Source organism: Bos indicus, chromosome 12, assembly GCF_029378745.1.
Source record: "Bos indicus isolate NIAB-ARS_2022 breed Sahiwal x Tharparkar chromosome 12, NIAB-ARS_B.indTharparkar_mat_pri_1.0, whole genome shotgun sequence".
Lineage (NCBI taxonomy): Eukaryota > Metazoa > Chordata > Mammalia > Artiodactyla > Bovidae > Bos > Bos indicus.
The window spans coordinates 43,780,478-43,793,025 of NC_091771.1; positions in this window are offsets into that span (position 1 = coordinate 43,780,478).

The window sequence follows — 12,548 nt, forward strand, 5'->3', positions numbered from 1 at the left end:
CTATCCTGTTCCATTGGTCTATATTTCTGTTTTTGTGCCAGTACCATACTGTCTTGACGATGGTATCTTTGTAGTAGTTTGAAGTCAGGAAAGTTGATTCCTTCATCTTCATTCTTCTTTCTTCAGAATGGTTTGACTATTTGGGGTCTTTTGTGTTTCCATATATATTGTGAAATTTTTTGTTCTAGTTCTGTGAAAAATGCCATTGGTAATTTGATAGGGATCACATTGAATATGTAAGATTGCATTTGGTAGAATAGTCATTTTCACAATATTGATTCTTCCCACCCAAGAACAAAGAATATCTCTCCATCTATTTATGGTGCCTTTGATTTCTTTCATCAGTGTCTTATAATTTTCTGTATATAGTTATCTCCTTAGGTAGGTTTATTCTTATATATTTTATTGTTTTTATTGCAATGGTGTATGGGATTGATTCCTTAATTTCTCTTTCTGTTTTTTTTCATTGTTAGTACATAGGAATGCAAATTATTTATGTGTATTGACCTTGTATCCAACGACTTTTCTAAATTCACTGATAAGCTCTTGTAATTTTCTGATAGTTTCTTTTTGGTTTACTATGTATAGTATCATATCATCTGCAAATAATGAGAGTTTTACTTCTTCTTTTCTGATCTGTATTACTTTTATTTCTTTTTCTTCTCTAAGTTCTGTAGTTAGGACTTTTAATACTATGTTGAATAAAGTGGTGAGAGTGGACGCCCTTGTCTTGTTCCTGATCTTAGGGGAATGCTTTCAGTTTTTCACCATTTAGAATAATGTTTGCTGTGGGCTTATCAAATATTACCTTTATTATGTTGAGGTGGGTTCCTTCTATACCGATTTTTGAAGCTTTTTTTTTTTCATAAATGGGTACTAAAATTTGTCAAAAGTGTTTTCTACATCCATTGAGATGATCATATCATTTTTATCTTTCAATGTGTTAATATAATGTGTCACTTTGATTGATTTGCATATACTGAAGAATCCTTGCATCCCTGGAATAAATCTGACTTGATCATGGTGCATGAGTTTTCTAATGGGTGATTCAATTATGTTTGCCAGAATTTTGTTGAGGATTTTTGCCTCTATGTTCATCAGTGATATTGGCCTGCAACTTTTCTTGTGTGTTGTCTTTGCCTGGCTTTGGTATCAGGGTGATTCTGGCCTCATAGGATGAGTTTGGAAGTGTTCCTTCTTCTGAAAATTTTTTGAAAGAGTTCTAGGAAAATAAGCATTAGCTCTTCTCTAAATGTTTGATAGAATTCCCCTGTGAAGCCATCTGGCCCTGGGCTTTTATTTTTGAGGAGATTTTTGATCCCAGTTTTGATTTCAGTGTTTGTAATTGGCTTCTTCATAATTTTTATTTCTTCCTGGTTCAGTCTTAGTAGGTTGAAGTTTTCTAAGAATCTGTCCATTTCCTCTAGGTTGTCCGTTTTATTAGCATATAGTTGCTCATAATAGTCTCTTAGGATCTTTTGTATTTCTGTATTTCTGTGTTGTCTATTGTATGTAACCTCTCTTTTTTCATTTCTAATTTTGCTGATTTGATTTTTCTCCCTTTTTTTCTTGATGAGTCTGACTAGTGGTCTGTCAATTTTGTTTATCTTCTCAAAGAACCAGTTTTTCATTTTATTAATCTTGCTATTGCTTCCTTCATTTCTTTTTCAATTATTTCTACTCTGATCTTTATGATGTCTTTCCTTCTGTTGACTTTAGGGAATTTTGTTCATCTATTTCCAGCTGCTTTAGATGTAGTTAAGTTGTCTATTCGATACTTTACTTATTTCTTGTAGTAGGAATTTATTGCTATAAACTTCCCTCTTAGAATCATTTTTGCTGAATTCCGTAGGTTTTGGATCATCATGTTTTCATTGCCATTAGTTTTTAGGAATTTTTTTTTTCATTCCCCTTCTTATTTCTGCAGCAACCTCTTCATTATTTAGTAATGCATTGTTTAATCTTCATGAGTTTGTGTTTTTATGCAGTTTTTTTTTTTTTTTTTCCCCTGTGAAGTCATGAAGTCGCTGAGTCGTGTCCGACTATTTGTGACCCCATAGACTGTAGCCTGCAGGCTTCTACATCCATGGGATTTTCCAGGCAAGAGTACTGGAGTGGGTTGCCATTTCCTTCTCAAATGAAAGTGAAGTCGCTTAGTCGTGTCTGACTCTTTGCAATCCCATGGACTGTAGTCTACCAGGTTTCTCTGTTCATGGGATTTTTTCCTGTAGTTGATATCTATTCTCATAGCATTGTGATCAGAGAAGACACTTGATATGATTTCAATTTTCTTAAATTTACTGAGCCTTGATTTGTGGCCCAAGATGTGGTCTATCCTAGAGAATGCTCCGTGTGCACTTGAGAAGAACTTTTATTCTTCCGTATTAAGATGGAAAGTCCTAAAGATATCAATTAAGTCCATTTGGTCTAATATTTCATTTAATGTTGTGTTTATTGACTCTCTGTTTTGATGATCTGTCCATTGGTTTAGTGGGGTGTTAAAGTCCCCTACTATTGCTATGTTACTGTTGATTTCCCCTCTTATGCTTGTTAATGTTTGCCTTATGTATTGAGGTGATCCTATGTTGGGTGCATAAAAATTTACAATTGGTATGTCTTCTTTTTGGATTTATCCCTTGATCTTTATGTAGTGTCCCTCTTTGTCTCTTATAATATTCTTTATTTTAAAGTCTACTTTGTCTGAAATAAGGACTGCCACTCCAGCTTTGCTTTTTTTTTTTTTTTTTTGGTTTTCATTTGTATGGAGTATCTTTTTCCATCCTTTTACTTTCAGTCTGTATGTTTATCTAGGTCTGCAGTGCATCTCTTGTAGACAGCATATATATCAGTCTTGTTTTTGTATCCATTCACTAAGTCTGTATCTTTCCATTGGTGCATTTAATCATTTTACATTTAAAACAATTGTGTGTGTGTGTGTGTGTGTGTTCCTACTGGAATTTCTAAATTTTGGGGGGTTTCTTTTCATAGGTCTTTCCTTCCTCTTATGTTTACTAACTATGTAGGCCCTTTAGTATTTGTTGTAAGGTTGGTTTGGTGGAGATAAACTCTGTTAACTTTTCTTATCTGTGAAGATTTTTATTTCTCCATCACTTTTGAATGAGATCTTTAATGTATAGAGCAATTATGGATGTATTTTTTTTTTCTTTCAGTACTTTAAATATTTTCTGCCATTCCCTTCTGACTTGCAGAGGCTATCCTCAATACTTTTCATTCTTTTCCTTTATTCTGCTTTTCACTAGTTATTTCCACCATTCTATCTTCCAGCTCACTTATGCATTACTCTGCCTCAGCTATTCTGCTATTGATTCCTTCTAGTGTGTTAATTTCAGTAATTGTGTTATTCATCTCTGTTTGCTTCTTCTTTATTTCTTCTATGTCCTTGGTGATTATATTAACTGTGTTAATTGTTTCTTTAATCTTCTCCATTCTATTTTCAAGTCTTTGGAGCATCTTTCCTAGCATTATTCTGAGTTCTTTTTCAGGTAGTTGGCTTATTTCCTCTTCATTTATTTGGTCTTGTGAGTTTCTGTCTTTTTCTTTCTTTTGCGCTGTATTTCTCTGTCTTTTCATTTTTTGTTTTTTCCTAACTTGTTCCACTTGAGGTCTCCTTTCCCCAGGCTTTATGGTTGTATTCTTTTTTTTTTTTTTTCTTTTGGTTTTTGTCCTTAGAGAGAAAGGTTTTTTGAGTGATTTGTGTTGACTTCTTTTTAGGAATGACTTGTGCCTGTGTTCTAGTGGGAAGAGATCAAGTAGGTAATTACAGAAATAAAGGGACATATACACACACTTCAACACAGAGTTATAACCAAAGTGTTTAAAAGAAAAGAATACAGGAGATTGACTTGGTGAACAAGGGAAACCAAAAGTGATATCAACCAATTAAAGCAGAGCTTTAACACTCAGTCTGGAAAACTGAGCCTGAGAAGATTGCCAACTGAGGAATACAGCAAAGAGAGCACAATTCAACTTATGTGGTGAAAAAAGAGAAGGTGAAGGAAAAAAAGGAGAAGAAAAAGAGAAAGAAAAAAAGGAGAACAAGAAAAGAAAAGGAGGGGAGAAAGAGAGGTTAAAAAAATAGAGAAAAGAAAAAAATAGAAAAGCAAAGATAAATAGACATATGTGAAAGAGATTTTTATATATTCAGGAATAGCTACAGGTGGTAAAGAACTAGAAGAAAGGTAGTCAAATATATCAAAAACAAAATCAGAAAAATCACTCAAAAAAAAAAAAAAGGTGGAAAAAAACTTATTTTTTTTTTAAACAAGAAAATAAAAGGGTAAAACACCACAAAAGGCTAATGTGAAGGTAGAAATATGTAGGAGAAATAAACAGTGTGACTTTTAAGAAAAAAGAAAATGAGAAAAAGTTCTCAAAGTCATAATTCTTCTTTGTTGTGGAATCTGCCCCTGTGAATGGGTTTGGATTAGTGTCCTGTGATGTTTTCCAGGTTGGAGTAGCTAGTGCCTGTGTTCTATTTGATGGAGTTGGATCTCGTCTGTCTAAAGGGCAGTGTGGTGTCCAGTAGTAGGTTTTGGGGTGTCTATGGATTTTGTATGTCTTTGAGCAGTCTTTTTAGCTTTAGCAGTGTTAAGCATGTCCATTTCTGCAGCCACATGAAAGTGGCCCTCTCAGCATACATATCCTTACTGCCACCAGCCGCCTACTTGTCCCTGTACTCTTTGCCAGTGCTTCCGTTCCCTGACCCTGCCCTGCACTGCAGGCTGAAGTTTGCTAATTAAGGACTTGTGTGGATCTTTTCTCGGCTATCAGCCTTGCCCTCAGCATCATAGAGATATCTATGGGCTTCCCTCAGCTCCCTGAGCTCACCCTCTGTGTTGCAGGGCTTGTGTGCACTTGTTTCAGCTCAGTAGGTCCTCCTTCTATGTCCTGGAGATTGTGTGCATTTGGTTTGGCTCACTGGGCTCACCCTCTATGTTGCAAGGTTTGTGTGTTCTTCTTTCATCCCTGGACCTGCTCTCTGCACCACAGGGGTTATGTGTGCTGCAGAGATTTGTATGCCGTGCCTCACTTGACACCCTGGCCTCCCCTCTGCCTAAGGGACTTCTGTGGGCTTCTGTTGGTTCCCTGAGCCTGCCATTTGGTCAGGGCTATAGTCTGTGAGCTGTTTATAGATTGAGGAGTGCAGCTTTCTCTGTTTTTTTTTTTTTTTTTTTTTTTTTGCCCTCTAAGTCCCAGCTTTGCCTGGCTTTCCCAGATTCTGCAGCTCCTCTTTGGGTCTCCCTGTGAGGGAGTTGCTCAGTGCACAGGAACTCTTCCTGTTTCACAACTCCCTTCCTCCCTTGGGGCACAACTCCCATCCAAAATTCTCCATCTTTTCCCTTTTATCGTCTCCATCCTCTCTCTTACCTTATTCCCAGGAGCTTAGCCTAAGCCCCCTGGAGGCCTGCAGTCTTCTGCTAACACCTAGAGGTTGATTTGTAGGAGTTGTTCTGAATCTTGATGAGTTTTTGGAGGTGGATTTTGGAGGTGGCTGGCCATCTCTCCATCTTACTCACCTGCCATCTTCTTCTGTGCTCTATTTAGGTTATGTGTTGTTGTTGTTGTTTTCCCTGTACCTGATTTGTAATCTCATAGCACTGTGCTTTTAAAAGATGCTTCATCCAATTTCAATTTACTTACATTTTCTGTGGCTTGATTTGTGAACCAAGATGTGGTCTATACTGAAGAACATTCCATGTGCACTTTAGAAGAAAATTTATTTGCATACTTAAGATTGGGTTGTCCTATAAATATCTGTTAAATCTATCTGACCTATTGTGTTATTTAAAATGTGTTTTTCATTATTTATTTTTTATTTGGATGATCTGTCTATTGGCGTAACTAGAGTGCTAAGTCCCACACTATCATTGTCTTACTGCCAATTTCTCCTTTTATTGTTGTTAGTGTTTGTCTTATGTATTGAGACGTTCCTATACTGAGTGCATAAATATATGTAATCACTATATCAGCTTCTTGAATTGATCCTTTGATCAATGTCCTGTCTGTCTTTATCTCTTGTAATAGTTTTTATTTTAATGTCTATTTTATGAGTATTGCTATTTCAGCTTTATTTTGAGTTCATTTTGCAAGGAACATTTTTTCCATGCCCTCACTTTCAGTTTGTATGTGTCCCAAATCTGAAATTGGTTTCTTGTAGTCAGTATATACACAGGTTTTCTTTTTGTATCCTTTAAGTCAGTCTGTGTCTTTTGGTTTGGGTATTTAATCTACTTACATTGCTTTAAACTTTTTATTTCATGTGAGAGTATAGCCAGCTAACAATGTTGGGATAGTTTCAGGTGAACAGCAGAGGACTTCAGCCATGCACATACATGTATCCATTCTCCTCTAGATTCTCTTCCCATCCAGGCTGCCATGTAATATTGAGCAGAGTTCCCTGTGCTATACAATAAAAGCCTATTGGCTATACATTTTAACATAGCAGTGTGTACATGTCAGTCCCAGACTTTCTAACTATCCCTTTCCCACATCCTTCCCACCTGACAACCACAAATTTGTTCTCTAAGTCTGTGAGTCATTTATGTTTTGTAGGAAATTCATATGTATCTTTTTTTTTTATTAGATTTTGCATACAAGGGATATCATATGGCAGTTCTTCTTTGTCTGACTTGTAGTAAAACAATCTACAGGTCTACTCATGTTGCTTCAAATGGCATTATTTCATTTTTAATGGTTGAGTATTATTCCATTGTATATTTGTACCACATATTCTTTATCCATTCCTCTGTCAATGGACATTAAGGTTACTTCCATGTCTTGACCAATTTCATTGTTGCATTGAACATTGGGCTGTTTGTATCCTTTTCAATCATGTTTCTCTCCAAGTATATGACCAAGAATGATATTGCAGGGTAATAAGGTAGTACTATTTTTAGTTCTTCTAAGGAATCTCCATACTGTTCTCCATAGTGGCTGTACCAATTTACTTTCATGCCAATGATGTAAAAGGGTAATCCACTTAAATTTAAAGTAATCATTGATATATATATATATTCCTGTTACCATTTTCTTAATTATTTTAGGTTTGTTTTTGTGTCTTTTTCTTCTCTTGCATTTCTTGCTTAGAGAAGTTCCTTTAGCATTTGTTGTGAGTCTGGTTTATTGGTGCTGAATTTTCTTAGTGTTTGCTTGCCTGTAAAGTTTCTGATTTCTTCATTAAATCTGAATGAGACCCTCGTTACACAGTGTGATCTTGATTGTAGGCTTTTGCTTTGTGTGGTTTTTTGTTGTTTTTATTTTTTACTTTTCATCACTTTAAATATATCCTGACTCTTTCTTCTGGCCTGAAGGGTTTCCTCTGAAAAATCAGCTGACAGTTTTATGTGGATTTCCTTGCATGTTAGGGCTTTCCAAGTGGCACTAGTGGTAAAGAACCCACCTGCCAATAAGGAAACATGAGGGATGTGGGTTTAGTCCCTGGGTCGAGAAGATTCACTGGAGGAGGGCATAGTAACCCACTCCAGTATATTGCATAGAGAATCCTATGGACCAAGGAGTCTGGTGGACTACAGTCCATGGGTTGGCAAAGAGTCAGACACAACTGAAGCAACTTAGTGAACATTTGCACACACACACACACCCCTTGTATGTTACTTTTTGCTTTTCTTTTGTTGCTTTTAATATTTTTTCTTTGTGTTTAATTTTTGGTGCTATTATTAATATATGTTTTGGTGTGGTTCTTCTAGGGCTTATTCTGTATGGGACTCTGCTTTCTGACTTGGTTAGTTATTTTATTTCCTCTCCCCATGTTAAGGAGGAGTTTTTGACTATGATCTTTTCTAATTTTCTTAGACCCTTTCTATTTTTCTTACTTTTCTGGGACCAGTATAATTTAAACGTTGATGCATTTAATATTGTACCAGAAGTCTTTGAGACTGTCCTCTATTCTTTACATTCTTTCTTTATTCTGCTCTTAAGCAGCTATTTCCACGATCCTATCTTCCAGTTCACTTATCTATTCATCTGCCTCAGTTATTCTGCTATTGATTTCTTCTAGAGTATTTTTAATTTCAGTTATTGTGTTGTTCATCACTGTTTGTTTATTCTTTAGTTCTTTTAGTATGTGGTAGAGGTGGTAGTCACTCGGTCATGTCCAACTCTTTGGTACCCCATGGACTGTAGCCCACAAGTCTCCTCTGTCCTTGGGATTCTCCAGGCAGGAACACTGGAGTGGGACCCTTCTCCAAAGGGTCTAACCAACCCAGGGAACAAACCTATGTGTCTTGTGTCTCCTGCATTGCAGGAAGATTGCTTACCCACTGAGCCATGAGAGAAGCCATGTGGCACTAGTGGTAAAGAACCTGCCTGCCAATGCACAGACATGAGATGCAGGTTCAGTCCCTAGGCCTGGAAGATCCCCTGGAGGAGGGCATAGTACTCTATTCCAGTATTCCTGCCTGGAGAATCCTATGGACAGAGGCGCCTCATGTCCATGGGGTCACAAAGAGGCAGACATGACTCAGTCAGTCCAGTTCAGTTCTGTTGCTCAGTTGTGTCCGACTCTTTGTGACCCCAGGAATCGCAGCACGCCAGGCCTCCCTGTCCATCACCAACTCCCAGAGTTCACCCAGACTCACGTCCATCAAGTCAGTGATGCCATCCAGCCATCTCATCCTCTGTCGTCCCTTCTCCTCTTGCCCCCAATCCTTCCCAGCATCAGAGTCTTTTCCAATGAGTCAACTCTTTGCATGAGGTGGCCAAAGTACTGGAGTTTCAGCTTTAGCATCATTCCTTCCAAAGAAATCCCAGGGCTGATCTCCTTCAGAATGGACTTGTTGGATCTCCTTGCAGTCCAAGGGACTCTCAAGAGTCTTCTCCAACACCACAGTTCAAAAGCATCAATTCTTCAGCACTCAGCCTTCTTCACAATCCAACTCTCACATCCATACATGCCCACTGGAAAAATCATAGCCTTGACTAGATGGACCTTTGTTGGCAAAGTAATGTCTCTGCTTTTGAATATGCTATCTAGGTTGGTCATAACTTTCCTTCCAAGGAGTAAGCGTCTTTTAATTTCATGGCTGCAATCACCATCTGCAGTGTTTTTGGCCCCCAAAAAATAAAGTCTGATATGTTTCCACTGTTTCCCCATCTATTTCCCAGGAAGTGGTGGGACTGGATGCCATGATCTTCGTTTTCTGAATGTTGAGCTTTAAGCCAAATTTTTCACTTTCCACTTTCACCTTCATCATCAGGCTTTTGAGTTCCTCTTCACTTTCTGCCATAAGGGTGGTGTCATCTGCATATCTGAGGTGATTGATATTTCTCCCGGCAATCTTGATTCCAGCTTGTGCGTCTTCCAGCCCGGCGTTTCTCATGATGTACTCTGCATAGAAGTTAAATAAGCAGGGTGACAATATACAGCCTTGATGGACTCCTTTTCCTACTTGGAACCAGTCTGTTGTTCCATGTCCAGTTCTGTTGCTTCCTGACCTGCATATGGATTTCTCAAGAGGCAGGTCAGGTGGTCTGGTATTCCCATCTCTTAAGAAGTTTCCACAGTTTATTGTGATCGACACAGTCAAAAGCTTTGGCATAGTCAATAAAGCAGAAATAGATGTTTTTTGGAACTCTCTTGCTTTTTCCATGATCCAGCGGATGTTGGCAATTTGATCTCTGGTTCCTCTGCCTTTTCAAAAACCAGCTTGCACATCAAGAATTTCACGGTTCACGTATTGCTGAAGCCTGGCTTAGAGAATTTTGACCATTATTTTACTAGCGTATAAGATGAGTGCAATCGTGCAGTAGTTTGAGCATTCTTTGGCATGGCCTTTCTTTGGGATTGGAATGAAAACTGACCTTTTCCAGTCCTGTGGCCACTGCTGAGTTTTCCAAATTTGCTGGCATATTGAGTGCAGCACTTTCACAGCATCATCTTTCAGGATTTTTAAATAGCTCAACTGGAATCCCATCACCTCCACGAGCTTTGTTCATAGTGATGCTTTCTAAGGCCCACTTGACTTCACATTCCAGGATGTCTGGCTCTAGGTCAGTGATCACACCATCATGATTATCTGGGCTGTGAAGATCTATTTTGTACAGTTCTTATGTGTATTCTTGACAGTGTCCCTCAGTTTGATACAAAAGATGTTGATGCTGTGGGTTTTATTTTCTCCATTATCTATATTAAAGTGAAAGTGAAAGTTGTGCAGTCATGTCCAACTGTGTGACCCCATGGACTATATAGTCCATGAAATTATCCAGCCCAGAATACTGGAGTGGATATCCGTTCCCTTCTACAGTGGATCTTCCCAACCCAGGGATCGAACTCAGGTCTTCCACATTGCAGACAGATTCTTTACTAACTGAGACACCAGGAAAGCCCAAGAATACTGGAGTGGGTAGCCTATCCCTTCTCCATTGTATCTTCAAGACCCAGGAATCAAATCAGAGTCTCTTGCACTGCAGGCAGATTTTTTTATCAACTGAGCTAATATACCAATTCTAAATATAATTTATTTTGAAAATACAAGTTTCTCAGTAGGCAAGGGAATTGGTTTGCCCTTCTAAGTGTTAAAATGAAGACTGTAGGCCTAAAACGGTATTACTTGTGCTAAAGTCCATGATACCAAACTTAGATTTAATACTTAACCTAATTGTCATTTTGACTTTCAGAAATGTAATTTTAATCAAGCAGTTCAGAATTGCCTGATCATCACCAATGAAATAATATCTCAGGTAAGACTTACATCATCCCCAAGGGAAAGAAGTGGCAATCTGCCTAATAAAATGTATGATATTCCCCCCCCCCCCACCAAAGAAGACATCTTTGCCTAAACATAATTATTTCCTTTCTTTTGCCAATAGCTCCCTTGCCTTATGTCCTTCCTATAAAGTGCTTCCATTTTGTATAACCCTTTCTAAGCTTTCTTCTTGGAGAAGGCAATGGCACCCCACTCCAGTACTCTTGCCTGGAAAATCCCATGGATGGAGGAGACTAGTAGGCTGCAGTCCATGGGATCACTAAGAGTCGGACACGACTGAGCGACTTCACTTTCACTTTTCACTTTCATGCACTGGAGAAGGAAATGGCAACCCACTCCAGTGTTCTTGCCTGGAGAATCCCAGGGATGGGGGAGCCTGGTGGGCTGCTATCTATGGGGTCGCACAGAATTGGACACGACTGAAGTGACTTAGCAGCAAGCTTTCCTCTAGTTCCTAAATGGGGTGCTGCCCAGTTCATGAATCTGAATGAAGTCAATTAGATCTTCAAAATTGACTTGGCTGACTTTTGTTTCTTAACACAAGCAAGCTGATAGTTCCCAAGCAAACTTGAACTAATCATCTTAGGAGAATGAAGGTGAATAAGAATCTTAAGCCAAATTTGGCTCCTTGAGACCAGGGATTACTTCTGTCCTATCTAGTCTCAGTAAGACTAAAACAGATTATAAAATAATGGGCATAGAATGAACATACAATTTCTCTTGCATATATCTTCTTTTTTAAAAATTGTAAGGTTTTGTAACTGGAATTCTTTGCTTATCATATACACATTTCACCTAGCTAACTTTTGCTACTTGGGCTTGGAGGGAATCCAATGTATAGCACACTCCTCCTCATTTAGTTTTTGAACCCATTGAAAAATTAGACGAAATGAAAGTAGATGAGAAAAAAATACTTTATTCCTAATAAAGTTTACCCTGGAGTACATGGATTTCATATGAGAACTAGACAGGATTACTGACACCTTAGTTGCTACCTTCATTGAGAAAACTGAGATGGAAATAGAGTTTACAGAGAAATAATGGCTGAAATTGGTGTTCAAGTTTAACAAGTCACATTAGTAGTTTTTTTAAAAAGCAACTGCTGGGTAAAGTTAGGATGAACTATATGACAAATGTTCAGTTCCTCTTACTTAAGAAGTAAATATTGTTTATTTTGAAAAAAAAAAAAAAAGCTTAATGAGTTGTGTCTGCTTGGCTACAGAAAAGGATGAGCTTTCTATCTTTGCCACCTCATAGCATGTCATGTGTGATGTGTATTAAATTCTGGTTTTATGCTTATTAAATAATAAATTTTTTTCTAGTATTTTTGTGGTAGGGTTTTCTGGATTGGAGAATTTTTTTGTTTATTTAATTTATTTTCCCACCACTATCACCAATCTATTGCAATACTACTGGTTCACTATCATTTAGAGAAATAATGAACAGTGAAAAAGACCAAAAGTGTTAGGGAAAAAAAAAATCATATATCAGTGTAATAGGAAACAACTATTCTTTTACCATCAAAGTCTTAAGGATTTAGAGATATCACATTCATAAAGTAAAGTGAGATGATCATCACCTGTTTGAATGAAAAATTGTCACTCACCATCTTCTTTGACAAGGATTAAGTCCCTTGCCACTGCAGTCACTGAACTTAAAAATCACCCTGAAATATATTTAGGGCAGAGATCAGGAATGAGGCATTCTGTGCTTTGGGAAAACCTGACAAAACAAGTCTTTACATAGTTAGATATTTTCAGAAGGTTTTCTGAGCTTTTTGTTTTTTCAATCTTCTCATATCTA